The following is a 14,525-nucleotide window of genomic DNA, read 5'->3' on the forward strand; positions in this document are numbered from 1 at the left end:
AAAAGGGAATTAAAAATTGAATTGGAATTGACCCCAACCCTGTTGAAAACAAAACAAAAAATACAGATCTGGTTCTTCAAATCTTCACTCTGGTTTCATTCTGTGTCGTAGTTCATTTATCTTGCTGTTAATTGCACCACCAATTACACTCTTTGGGGTACTGGGCAATTTTTTCAAGGTAGCCCCTAAAAAACATGTATCACATAGATTTAATGACTTGCACATAGATATATAAAAATCTTTTAATAAACATACCACATATCTTTGAGAAGGGTTCATTAGTTACATATTGCCACAGTAAATCAACATTTTTGTGTGTGGGTGTATTTAAACGTTTTGGTGTATGCTCTTAAACTTGTCTTACACTAGTTCATAGTAAAATCTGTACTTGGCGAAGCAGCTATGCAAAGGCAGTCTTTTCTCCATTAATACCTTGCTTAAGCATTACATTGATGTGGCACAACTGGACTGAAATGTGAAGTATTTGCTCAAAAGTCAAATTTAAATGAGACATGAAAGTTTATATTGTCAAGGATCCCATGGCACTATTCATTATTATTATGTATTAATATGTCTGAAGCATTAATCCAAGGTGATTTACAAGGTGTTGTTGAAAGAGTGACGTGGCTGAATTCTAAGTCAGGCTTCCCTCAATCAGGTCTAACAAATTTGTTATGACTCCACCTTTACTGCTGTGTAGTAATCTGCTGGTACAAAATGGCTGCACCCCAGAGGGTGGTGGGTGAAGTGAGTCTGTAGAGCACTTTGGGATCTTTCCAGCTGCTACATGTAAGGTATTATTATTTATTAATAAATTAACTCTAGTCTCTGAAACTAAAACAAAGGCCAAAGGAACATTTCAAATGCTAACCCTTTGTGTTCTATACAGTTAAAAAGGAGAGTTAGAAATTTTGTACAACAGCATTTACATACCATATATGGCTTCCACCTTTAAGCGATCCAGAGGTGTCTTTTTCTCCGAAGTTGGATCTCTCTTGCTGCCACCACCACGAAGATTGCTCTTTAATAATGTTGGAAAGTCAAAGACAGCAACCGTCAGGGTTCTTGCATATGACGTATTCGTGCTGCACCTCTCTGCAAGGATCCAGGACAGTTTGTCAATGTAAACTCCAGTGCCTGGGAATATTTCCACCTAAAAGACAATGGTAAATAAAAAACAAGTTTATCCCCAAACTATTCTTATATTATGTTAAGTGGAATACATTATCAGTAAGGCTGTGATTTTGTTACAGAAATGTGTTATTAAAGACCACAGTATGTCTCAATTCTAAGTTTATTAATTTACAGACATAATAAAGTCAGTGAATCTGTGACACCCATAATTCAATTACATTCTTATTATCAACTATAACTATGAATATAACTGATAATGTAGCATCATTAGATTGTTTACAACCAATATTTGTTTTCAATATATATATTTTTACCTTGTCTTTGTAATATTGTAGACCAAGAGTGTTATACCTGTTTTGGTGATTCTTTGTCAGATTCAGAACAATTTGCTGTGGGGCTGTCAGAACCACTTGATGGTGACACACTTTTGTCTTCATTGCTGATAAATGTGGCTTTTGTTACAATTTTTTTCAGATTGTCCAAAAGGTCTGGAATCTCTGGAGAAAAAAACCTTAGTATTAAATGATAATAATTTCTAGTAATATATTTAATACAAAGTGAAAACAAAACCATCAATGCCTGCAATTATACTTGAGAGACTTGCTCTATGTTATTGGGAAACTGACCTTTTTGTGGGTCATTAACATTAGCTACGAAAAAAATAAAAAAGATAAAATACAACAATTACCAGATCTAATGTAATGCATATAGTCATTAATGTAGGATTATGAAGTTATGTTGAAAAACTTTATTTAATAATCAGTATTATTAAACTATTAGACAGTGCACATTAAGAGTCTGTATTGTGGTTCTAGATTACTTCAGTATGATCAACTATAATACATTACTCTGGAATCTAAATTACTGAAGAATAACATTTATCAAGGTAAGGAATTATTTGCTATAAATAAAAAAAACTTACCATCAACCATACGGTTTCGAAGACATTGGTTTTCATTTTTAAGTCTTGTGTTTTCCTTTTCGAGCTGCTTAACTTTTTGCTGTAGCTCAACTTCACTGGACTCTTTAAATGTCTGTAGAATATGACGGGATCTAATTCTTGAAGCTCCATCGGTTTTCTTTCTTATTTTGTGCTGTATTCAGAGAGGAAAAGAGTTTAAAATGAATATATATATATATATGAATATGATTAAAAAAAAACAATCCTGCAATACATTTATTTAATATTTGCAGTAATTATCTCACCGGTAACTGTGGTTCATCAAGGTCACTATCATCTGAAATTTGAAGTTTTTTGTTTGGTTTAGGTACTCTCTTCATTTTAGGACAGGGCATTTTTGTTAGGTCATTAAGTTTTCTTCTTAGTTCGCCTTCTTTTCCTAAAATAAAAATAAAATAAATAAAACCCTGCATTATGTCCACAGATATTTGGGGATTATATTTATTTGTCATAAAAATACTGTGCTTTGACCATACAAATTAAGATGAACAGCCAACACTGAATCAAAACTGAAGTTAAATTATATCTGGTTTAATTTATTTTGTGATTTGGGGGATTTTATTGTAAAGCACAACACACAATAAATCGTTCTTACAAATGCCAGTCAAGTATGACGAGTTTTAGCGCCCTCACCACCACCTACCATGTTATAAGAGTATGTTAGAAGTACAACACATTAATAACTTAAACATTCATTTCAAATATACTGTGATTGTATATATCAAATAGCATGTAAAGACTTTAATGTTTTTTTTTTAAATAAACATTGTTACCAGTCATAATGATCTGCGCTTCATGGACAGGCCATCCACCTTTTGGAGGTTTGTTCGTGTCTCTCCACTCTGCTCTGAAGTTTCGAGTCGTCTCTTCGTCATCATCAGCAATGCTGAATAAATCAAAATTGCGAAAGCAAGCAGTGGGAATCACGCTGTAAGAGTCTTTGTCGACCCCGCTTTCCCACTTCACCAACGCGTGCATCACCGCCATACTACCTTCACCTTCTCGTCCGTTTTTTCTGCGCCTTTTTCCCCCGACAAGTCACGGCACAAAAAACAGTCCCGCTCTGCATTCTGGTACTTGGCGTTCTTAATAACACCAACAGGGTGTAATCGCATAGACCACTCGAGTATAAAGTACTACATATCCCATCAGTTACAGTTTTTTTTCATCTTCTGAAACTGCAATTTAGCACTTTCAACTGTTTCTTAGTGATTCCTAGAATTACTAACCGGTATTGTAGTCAATGTGTTTATAACCTTTTTTGTTTAACGATTTGTGTGTTATCCTATGGGATCCCATGGTCTTTGATTTGGTCACGGAAGTGATTTGTCTTTGATTTGTTGATCTAGAGTTGAATTTTAATTAGTTTTTCCCTTTTGTATAATTAGTGTAGTGCTACATTTAGTCTTTGTTTTTAAATAAATTTGACAATTTATATCTTTGGAATTGGTGTCTGCGTCCAATTATTACAGAAATTGAGTTCTACAAGACTCCAGGATTCGTGATAAGGTGATACTATGAATTCACTTCTTTAATTGAAATCTATAAGTGTACCTTACGCTACATATATGTATGTATGTATGTATGTATGTCCAATTGCTTTGACAATACAAATGAATTGAATTGAGAGGGAGAGAGAGAGAGAGACAGACAGACAGACAGACTGACAAACAGAAAAACAGACAGACACAGACACACACACACACAGAGCCAGCCAGCCAGCCAGCTCAGCGATGACATCACGAGCCTCTCTCAGCTGACTGCTATGACATCACAGAGCACGTACATTCCGTTGCTTGCCGTCTGTCAACCACTCAGTCACTGCCAGCCAGACTGGCTGGCTGGCTGGATGGGGGGGCTGCTTGCTGCTGCTGCGTACCTTAGCAAGCTTATTTGCTTGACCGGCCTTCCTACTCCTCTGCCCACATGCCCACCTATGCCCGATCTGCTGTTCACCTGGATCACAGCTCCGCCCCAACAAGGCAGAGCCCCCCAAGAATGGTACAAACTCACCCACGATCCCCTCCACGGAAAGCTTTAGCAAAAGGCAAAAGCGTTATACGTAATGAAGAGGAACCCGAGTCCAAGACGCATCCGACCAGCCATACATATTTGTGTGTATTAAAGATCACATTTTCTTACATTTAGTTTTTCTGTACTTTATTACATCTTATTGTGATTTATAAAAGTATTGTTTCTTTTCCATATGTATGTATGTATGTGTGTGTGTGTGTGTGTGTGTGTGTCTGTCTCTGTGTGAAAGTTAGTGTGTGTGTCTGTACGTGTGTGTGCCTGTCTCTGTGTGAAAGTGTGTGTGTGTGTGTGTGTGTGTGTGTGTATATGTCTCTCTGTGAAAGTGTGTGTGTGGGTGTGACAGTGTGTGTGAGTGTCTGTCTGTCTGTCTGTCATGTAACTCGCACATCTGTGAGGGCACCATTTTTGCAGAAGAGATGTACACATTTTGGAGCAACATATGCTGCCATCCAGACATCATCTTTTCCAGTGACGTCCCTGCATTTTCAAACAGATCACATTTTATTACACTTTGTTTATCTGTACCTTATTACATCTTATTGTGATTTATACTTGTAATGTTTCTTTTCCATATATATGTATGTACAGTGGGGGAAAAAAGTAATTGATCCCCTGCTGATTTTGTACGTTTGCCCACTGACAAAGAAATGATCAGTCTATAATTTTAATGGTAGGTGTATTTTAGCAGTGAGAGACAGAATAACAACAAGAAAATCCAGAAAAATGCATTTCAAAAAAGTTATAAATTGATTTGCATGTTAATGAGGGAAATAAGTATTTGACCCATTTTCAATGCCCTGGCTTAGGGAAGGAGGTTCTCACCCATGATTTGACGGTACATGGCCCCGTCCATTGTCCCTTTGATGCGGTACAGTTGTCCTGTCCCCTTAGCAGAAAAACAGCCCCAAAGCATAATGTTTCCACCTCCATGTTTGATGGTGGGAATGGTGTTCTTGGGGTCAATTCTCCTCCTCCAAACACGGCGAGTTGAGTTTATGGCAAAGAGCTTGATTTTGGTCTCATCTGAGACCACTTTCACCCAGTTCTCCTCTGAATCATTCAGATGTTCATTGGCAAACTTCAGACGGGCCTGTACATGTGCTTTCTTGAGCAGGGGGACCTTGCGGGCGCTGCAGGATTTCAGTCCTTCACGGCATAGTGTGTTACCAATTGTTTTCTTGGTGACTATGGTCCCAGCTACCTTGAGATCATTAACATCTTTACATCTACATTTACATTTACATCTTTTTGTGATTTTTAAATGTATTGTTTCTTTTCCTTATATATGTATGTATGTATGTATGTATGTGTGTGTGTGTCTGTGTGAAAGTGTATGTGTTTGTGTGTCTCTGTGTGAAAGTGAGTGTGTGTGTGTCTGTCTCTGTGTTTGTGTGTCTGTCTCTGTGTGAAAGTGAGTGTGTGTGCGTGTGTCTGTCTGTGAAAGTGTGTGTTTGTGTGTGTATGGGTGTGACAGTGTGTATGAGTGTCTGTCATGTAACTCGCACATCTGTGAGGGCACCATTTTTGCAGAAAGAGATGTACACATTTTGGAGCAACATATGCTGCCATCCAGACATCGTCTTTTCCAGGGACGTACCTGCATTTTTCAGCAGGATAATGCCAAACCACATTCTGCCCAGATTTCAAGCGCATGGTTGCATAGGCAGAGAGTGCGGGTGCTAGCATGGCCTGCCTGCAGTCCTGACCTGTCTCCGAATTGAGAATGTGTGGCGCACTATGAAGTGCAAATTAAGACAACGAAGGCCCTGTGCAGTTGCGCAGCTGAGGAAATGCATAATGGATGAATGGGGGAAAATCCCGCTTGCTAAACTTAACCAAGTGGTGTCTTCAGTGCCCAAGTGCTTAATAAGTGTTATTAAAAGAAAAGGTGATGTTACATAGTGGTAAACAGTCGACTGTCCCAACTTTCTTGGTTTCTTTTCACTGCTAATGAGATGCTGTAGAGTGAGTTAGTTATATTGCTTTCAGGAGCTCTAATCGTATTGATGAGTTCATGCAGCATTTGTAATTGAATTTCAAAAAGAAATCTTTGCTGTCTGGCCTGTGTGTATGAGATGTACTCTGTCAATCTTTGGCTAACAACTGAAACATTGGTAGAACAGAAATGGCAACATAAAAAAGAAAAGTACATTTTAAAAGAGCACATTAAATAGGATGAATATACAGTTTTTTACAATCACTTTGTCACTAATTTCAGAACCTTGATGTCATTTTTCAAAACTCTAGACACAAAACTCAAAACGGTCATCACTTGTAACACAGGCTGTCCAATGTTCAAAACATTGCATTGTGCATTCATATCTTTAAAGAAACCTAGCACTTGCAGACTTGTTGGTTCAAATAACTCATTTATCATGAAATACCATAGTAACATAGTAACACAGAAGATACCGATAGTTTCACTGTGTAGTTGTTCGTACAATCATTAAATATTGTAGTACAAAATATGTGATACATGTTTCATTATGGTACTACACATAAATACATCACTGTAAAAGGACTAGTAGAGAGAATACTACAGACACAGTGGAATCATTGAACAAAATCTGAAATGTATTGATGCAATACAATCAAATCACACCATAGGTTTCTTTGAATCCATGCAAAAATAATTAGCTACAAAAACGAACAAAACTACAGTAAAATGTCAACTGCAGTGTTCCTCACCTGGCTTAGTGTAAAAAGCAAAACAAAGGATTGATTACTGTACTTCTAAATTTCCATCAGCCCTGTGTTCAGGTTCAGGTTCTCACAACCATTTTTCACAAGAGGCATCTTGAAACTGAACATACCTGAACATACTCAGTTATCAGCTGCTTTACTCTGTCTGCATTTCTTTCAAAAGGCACACTATACTCTGTGCTACACATTGGTATGCAGTATACAGTCATTTGACAATTGAGAGTAGCCTAATGTTTAGTGCATGCTGAAGACTTGCCGCTTCTCAGTACGGACATTTCTGATGATTGAGGCCACAGTTGATCCTGAGTTGATTCTGAGGTTTGATTGAATCATTGTAGCTGCCTCAGTCATGGTCATGCCATGATTTACAACATGTTCTACAACTATTTCTCGGATTTCACTGGACACTATTTGCTGTTGCTGCCGCTGTCTGGTCCGTGGCCTTGTCCTCTACCACGTTCCCCCAACACCTCTCAAATGAGGCCCATGGCTGCCTCTCTGGTGAGGCCTAAGCCCTCCTCTATGACGAGGCCCACGACCACCTCTCAGAAGGGGTGCATGTCCCCTTCCATTCCTTTGACCACCACGTCTTCCTCCTCCCACTGCTTGACCTCTATTGTGACCTGGATGACTTGCCGGCTCCATGTTATCACTGTGTTGCTGGGGTGGATAGCACTCATTTCACTCGATACTCGTACCACAATGTGAAATCAATCATCAATAACCAGTTGGCAGTATTGGAAAAGCAATTACAAGGGCCTGCATACATACAGTAATGTCAAATCTGATGTGGAAGAACAATCATCTTCAACCAGGTTGGAGCGTTAGTTGCAATGCCTTTAATACACGCAGCGTGGAGAGGAACAGTGACTCAAGAAGATCCCAAAGTCGCTCTGCCTTCATTTTAACAGTCAGAGCTTTTATACACAAAAATCAAAGAGCTGGTTATAATCAGAAAGTCATTACTATGTTATCTTAAAAGTTAGCTAAGCAGAATTTATATCATTATAGGACAGAGTTCATAGATCAACACATGGATTAGGGAGCAGGCACTTCAATCATACTGTTTGACATTGTCTCCAAGATTCTCATCGTAAATAACAAGCAGAAATCAAACTACCTTCTGGCCTGACCTTCTAGCTTGACCTTATCTTTCTTAAGTATACAAGAGAGAAAAACAGGTATTAGAGAAAGAATTTCTAACTTTCCTTCCACACTGAAAACATGGTGTGGAAAAGTGCTACATGATGATGAATGATGATGAAATATTACATCCATAGATAATGTAGTCCAACTGGTTCATGCTCCTCGGTTATTGGTGTCAATGGATCTCATTATCCTGAAACTTTCATGATCGAAACATGGAATACTGTTCGTCAGTTTCCATAAAACTATGAATTAAGAGTAATGCAACAGTCACTTATCATTTTGAGCAGCTGTATCAATTGATAGTTAGATCTTTGTAATGAAATGAATAGACAGTGATCTCAGATGTAATGTGTGAATTGCATTTTGAAATGGTAATACTTTGACGTTAAGTTGTATCATTTTAGTTCAATGAACAAATGATCTGAGGTTGATGTGTATTGTATCCAAGCAATTGAAAAATGTGCATTTTGATCATCGGGTGTGAGTTTTGTGTCTAGAGTTTTGAAAAATGACATCAAGGTTCTGAAATGAGTGCCAAAGTGATTGTAAAAAAGTGTAATATCAGGGGACAGTGGCTATTACTGATCTGGCCTTCCGTGGCCTCTGTATTAATGTAACAGGTCACATTGTATGTGTACACTGATACTTGATAGTATAATATAGTACAAGTAAAAAACATACATAGGTATCATAGAAGTATTTTGCAGAAATGATTATGGATACTTATCAAAATGGAGAGGAAATGCTAAATCCAGTCTCCCCAGGCTGAGCTTCTATTGCTACACCTGCTAAGTGGCTGCTGGCCCCACTATATGGATAGAGCCACACCAAGTACAAGAGTCTCCCCATTGCTATTTATATCTCCCTATCCAGTCTTCTATACGTGTCAGGTATACAAGTGTGTGTGTGTGTGTGTGTGTGTGTGTCTGTCTGTCTGTCTGTCTGTGAAAGTGTGTGTGTGTGTGTGTGTGTGAAAGTGTGTGTGAGTGTCTGTCTGTCTGTCTGTCATGTAACTTGCACATCTGTTAGGGCACCATTAATGCAGAGATGTACACATATTGTTTATTTTCCATATATATGTATGTATGTATGTATGCATGTCCAATTGCTTTGACAATACAAATGCACTGAATTGAGACAGAGAGAGAGAGAGAGAGAGAGAGAGAGAGAGGTGCTAAGGCACATTTGTAACATAAATTAGGGAACATTTGAAACATGCTTAGGGAACATTCATAAGAACATAAGAACATAAGAAAGTTTACACACGAGAGGAGGCCATTCGACCCATCATGCTCGTTTGGTGTCCATTAATATCTAAGTGATCCATGGATCCTATCCAGTCTATTTTTAAATGTTCCCAAACTTTCAGCTTCTACCACTTTCCATTTTGAATGCCTTGAAGCCCAATTTCCATTTGTTGTCCCCTGGTGCGTGTGCCCCTGCTGATCTGGAAAAGCTCCTCTGGTTTGAGGAACCTTTCATGATTTTGAAGACTTGGATCAAGTCCCCACGTAATCTCCTCTGTTCCAGGGTGAAAAGGTTCAGTTCCCTCAGTCTCTCCGAGTAGGACTTTCCCTTCAGACCTGGAATAAGTCTGGTTGCTCTCCTCTGAACTGTCTCTAAAGCAGCAATATCCTTCTTGAAGTGTGGTGCCCAGAACTGTACACAGTATTCCAGATGAGGTCTAGTGCATTGTACAGTCTTAACATTACTTAAATTCTACACTTTTGACGATATACCCTAGCATTCTGTATGCCTTTTGTATTGCTTCCCCACATTGTTTGGATGGAGAAAGTGAATCCACATAGATTCCTAGGTCTTTCTCATGCATTACTTCATCTAGATCTGTACCTCCCATAGTGTAATTATAGTGGACATTTTTGTTTTACTGCATGTATTACCTTGCACTTGTCCACATTGAATTTCATTTGCCAGGTGTCAGCCCACAACTGAATTTATCTAAGTTCCTCTGAATAGCATGTGCTGCCAAGATTGTATCTGCTAAGCCACCTATTTTAGTATCATCTGCAAATTTGACAAGGTTGCTAAGTATCCCAGAGTCCAGATCATTAATATAGATTAGAAAAAGCAAAGGCCCTAGTACTGATCCCTGTGGAACTCCACTAACAACCTCACTCCAGTTAGAAGTGACTCCTCTAATCTGTTTCCTATACATCAACCAGTTCATAATCCATCTACTTACATGACCCTGAATGCCTACAGCTTCCAATTTGAGGATCAGTCTTTGGTGTGGAACCTTATCAAAAGCTTTTTGGAAATCTAAGTATATCATATCATATGCTTTCACGTGATCTACAGCTGCAGTTGCATGTTCAAAAAAATTTATTAAGTTAGTAAGACATGATCTGCCTCGTCTAAACCCATGTTGACTATCTCCAAGAATATGGTTTTCATTGAGATGCTCCTCTATTTTCTGTCTAATCATTTTTTCCAACATTTTACAGGTGATGCAGGTGAGACTGATTGGTCTGTAATTTCCTGGCTCAGTTTTGTCCCCTTTCTTGTGGATTGGTATGAAATTTGCTGTCTTCCAGTCAGTGGGAACATCCCCTGTTCTAAGTGTCATTTGAAATAATCGAGTTAACGGCCTATACATAATTTCCCTCATTTCTTTAAGTACTGTTGGAAATATCCCATCTGGCCCAGGTGATTTGTTTGATTTTAATTCTGCTAGTCCCTTTAGTACCTCCTCCTCATTTATCCTGATCTCTCTTAGGGTTTGACTGGATTGATTGTCAACCTGTGGCATGTCATCTGTTTTTTCTTTTGTACAAACCTCTGTGAAATACTCATTTAGAATATTTGCCACATCTTGTTCGTTTTCCAAGATACCTCCATTTTTGCCCTTTATCTGTTTCACCTCCTCCTTAATTGACCGCTTGCTGTTGTAATTTTGAAAAAAGCTCATTGCATTGGTTGTAGCTCCAAGAGCTATGTTTCTTTCTATTTCCCTCTTTGCTTTCCTGATCCCTTTCTTAAGATCTCTTTGCAGCTCAACATATTCTATGTATTTTGTTTCATCACCATCCCTTTTGTATGTGCTATACAACATTTTCTTCCTCTTTATATTTTTTTGCATGCCTCTGGTTTGTATGTATGTATGTATGTATGTATGTATGTATGTATGTATGTGTGGAAGGAAAGTTAGAAATTCTTTTCTCACAACTGTTTTTCTCTCTTGTATACTTAAGAAAGATAAGGTCAAGCTAGAAGGTCAGGAGGCCATAAGGTAGTTTGATTTCTCTTTGTTATTTACAATGAGAACCTTGGAGACAATGTCAAACAGAATGACCTACGTGCCTGTTCCCTAATACCATGTATAGACCTATGAACTCTGTTCGATAATGATATATGTTCTGCTTAGTTAGCCTTTAAGATAACATAGTAATGACTTTCTAGCATGTATGTATGTATGTATATATATACACTCACCTAAAGGATTATTAGGAACACCATACTAATACTGTGTTTGACCCCCTTTCGCCTTCAGAACTGCCTTAATTCTACGTGGCATTGATTCAACAAGGTGCTGAAAGCATTCTTTAGAAATGTTGGCCCATATTGATAGGATAGCATCTTGCAGTTGATGGAGATTTGTGGGATGCACATCCGGGGCACGAAGCTCCCGTTCCACCACATCCCAAAGATGCTCTATTGGGTTGAGATCTGGTGACTGTGGGGGCCAGTTTAGTACAGTGAACTCATTGTCATGTTCAACAAACCAATTTGAAATGATTCGACCTTTGTGACATGGTGCATTATCCTGCTGGAAGTAGCCATCAGAGGATGGGTACATGGTGGTCATAAAGGGATGGACATGGTCAGAAACAATGCTCAGGTAGGCCGTGGCATTTAAACGATGCCCAATTGGCACTAAGGGGCCTAAAGTGTGCCAAGAAAACATCCCCCACACCATTACACCACCACCACCAGCCTGCACAGTGGTAACAAGGCATGATGGATCCATGTTCTCATTCTGTTTACGCCAAATTCTGACTCTACCATCTGAATGTCTCAACAGAAATCGAGACTCATCAGAACAGGCAACATTTTTCCAGTCTTCAACTGTCCAATTTTGGTGAGCTTGTGCAAATTGTAGCCTCTTTTTCCTATTTGTAATGGAGAGGAGTGGTACCCGGTGGGGTCTTCTGCTGTTGTAGCCCATCCGCCTCAAGGTTGTACGTGTTGTGGCTTCACAAATGCTTTGCTGCATACCTCGGTTGTAACGAGTGGTTATTTCAGTCAAAGTTGCTCTTCTATCAGCTTGAATCAGTCGGCCCATTCTCCTCTGACCTCTAGCATCAACAAGGCATTTTCGCCCACAGGACTGCCGCATACTGGATGTTTTTCCCTTTTCACACCATTCTTTGTAAACCCTAGAAATGGTTGTGCGTGAAAATCCCAGTAACTGAGCAGATTGTGAAATACTCAGACCGGCCCGTCTGGCACCAACAACCATGCCACGCTCAAAATTGCTTAAATCACCTTTCTTTCCCATTCAGACATTCAGTTTGGAGTTCAGGAGATTGTCTTGACCAGGACCACACCCCTAAATGCATTGAAGCAACTGCCATGTGATTGGTTGATTAGATAATTGCATTAATGAGAAATTGAACAGGTGTTCCTAATAATCCTTTAGGTGAGTGTATATATATATATATATATATATATATATGTATGAATGTATGTATGTCCAATTGCTTTTGACAATACAAATGAATTGAGAGGGAGAGAGAGAGAGAGAGAGACAGACAGACAGACTGACAAACAGAAAAACAGACACACACACAAACACACACACACACAGAGCCAGCCAGTCCGCCAGCCAGCCAGCCAGCCAGCCAGCTCAGCGATGACATCACGAGCCTCTCTCAGCTGACTGCTATGACATCACAGAGCACGTACATTCCGTTGCTTGCCGTCTGTCAACCACTCAGTCACTGCCAGCCAGACTGGCTGGCTGGCTGGATGTGGGGGCTGCTTGCTGCTGCTGCGTACCTTACCAAGCTTATTTGCTTGACCGGCCTTCCTACTCCTCTGCCCACATGCCCACCTATGCCTCTACTCCAAGATACTTATACAATAGAAAAACTATGGTAATAATAATATAGCCCAAGACAAAAAATATTAATCTTTCTAGACTGTATTAAAGTTCAGCACTTCGGAAAAATAGAATTATTTTGTATTTCAATAAAACAAAAATAATTACTGGTATCCACACACCCAACCAATGTAAATGTCACGGACGGTGTTAATTAGCTCCTTAATCACCATTACTTATTATATTTATATTTCACTTCACTTTATGCAATATGGCTTGTGTATTTTGTTTGGTTCTATATTGCCATTATTTTGTGTGTTGATTATCTTTCACTTTATTGTTTAATTTGTTATTCACTTAGTATTATTTTGATTGTTTGCACGCGTGCCTTATTATTTTTGTTTCTTCTTTCTTTCACAACTCACCTGGGTCCACCTGCACTCTTCACACGCGTCCCCACTTAATCACCCTGCCCTGGGAGAGGAGAGGATTATCTGCTGTAGTCCACTTTCCAATGTGGGAGGTCTCTGCGGCTCATATCTCATTCAATTATTTATTCATTTATCCTACATCAAGTTTATTTATTTTCCCACGTTTCATTCAATCACCATCAGAAGCTCTCTGTGCTAAAATTGGCAGCACATTTGTCTCACACACATCAAACTCGCCTTTTCCTGCTTCCCAAGCCTTATCAACTTACTCAGACCCTCGTCAACTTACTCAAACCCTCTTCAACTTTGGTTAACATTGCTCTGCATTCTAACAGCTATTCTTTCTCCTATTCTTAATTTCTTACAAGAAATGTATTCAGGTTTTTTTATCAATATGTTTTATTTATATTTATACAGATGTCACTCCATTATTCGTTTATTGAAGTCATATATGTACCTAACAAAATATTAGCCAATAGGCCATTGATCTCAATAATGATTCCCATAATCCTAGGACACCTTCTCTTTTACTCTTCCTTTCCATTCTTCCTTTTCTCCTGTAAAGCATTTTATATTACTTGAGCTTACTTATTCTATAGTTGTAATCTTATACTTCTGCGGTATCTTACCCTTTTCCTACATCACTCATCTTAAAACCATGGTCTACTTTGACTTTCATTTCAGGTATTATATGCTAGGCACCAATAACCAAACATTTTCTGAAAGACTGTAACATGTCACCAGACTGTTTACATTCTCCTGCTTTCACAGGCTGTCAGGGCTGCACCAGGCTCTCTTCTAGCCTTTCGTTTCCTTGAATTTGACTTTTGACAGAGCTTGTCCATAACATGATGTTTAACAAACAAATTCTGGTTCTTCTTGTGGAGACACCATGACTATTTATGTATTACTATTATTATCCATCTGTTTATTCAATGTATATTTTGGATTACTTTTCTTATAATAGTCTTTCTTTCTGATTTCTGATGCTTGAGGCACTCTGTATAGAGCCAAAGATCCTCATGAATATGATAAATCTGTTGTTACATTT

General features: G+C 38.7%; 1 non-coding gene across 1 annotated transcript; it reads right to left on the reverse strand.

Annotated features, from left to right (window-relative positions):
* Positions 1–4,065: 4,065 nt before the first annotated feature.
* LOC136726447 (U5 spliceosomal RNA) lies at positions 4,066–4,180 on the reverse strand. The gene has a single exon (XR_010808194.1). It is a non-coding gene; the product is annotated as a U5 spliceosomal RNA (small nuclear RNA).
* Positions 4,181–14,525: the final 10,345 nt, after the last annotated feature.

This window comes from Amia ocellicauda, unplaced genomic scaffold (assembly GCF_036373705.1).
Source record: "Amia ocellicauda isolate fAmiCal2 unplaced genomic scaffold, fAmiCal2.hap1 HAP1_SCAFFOLD_258, whole genome shotgun sequence".
NCBI classification, from domain to species: Eukaryota; Metazoa; Chordata; class Actinopteri; order Amiiformes; family Amiidae; genus Amia; species Amia ocellicauda.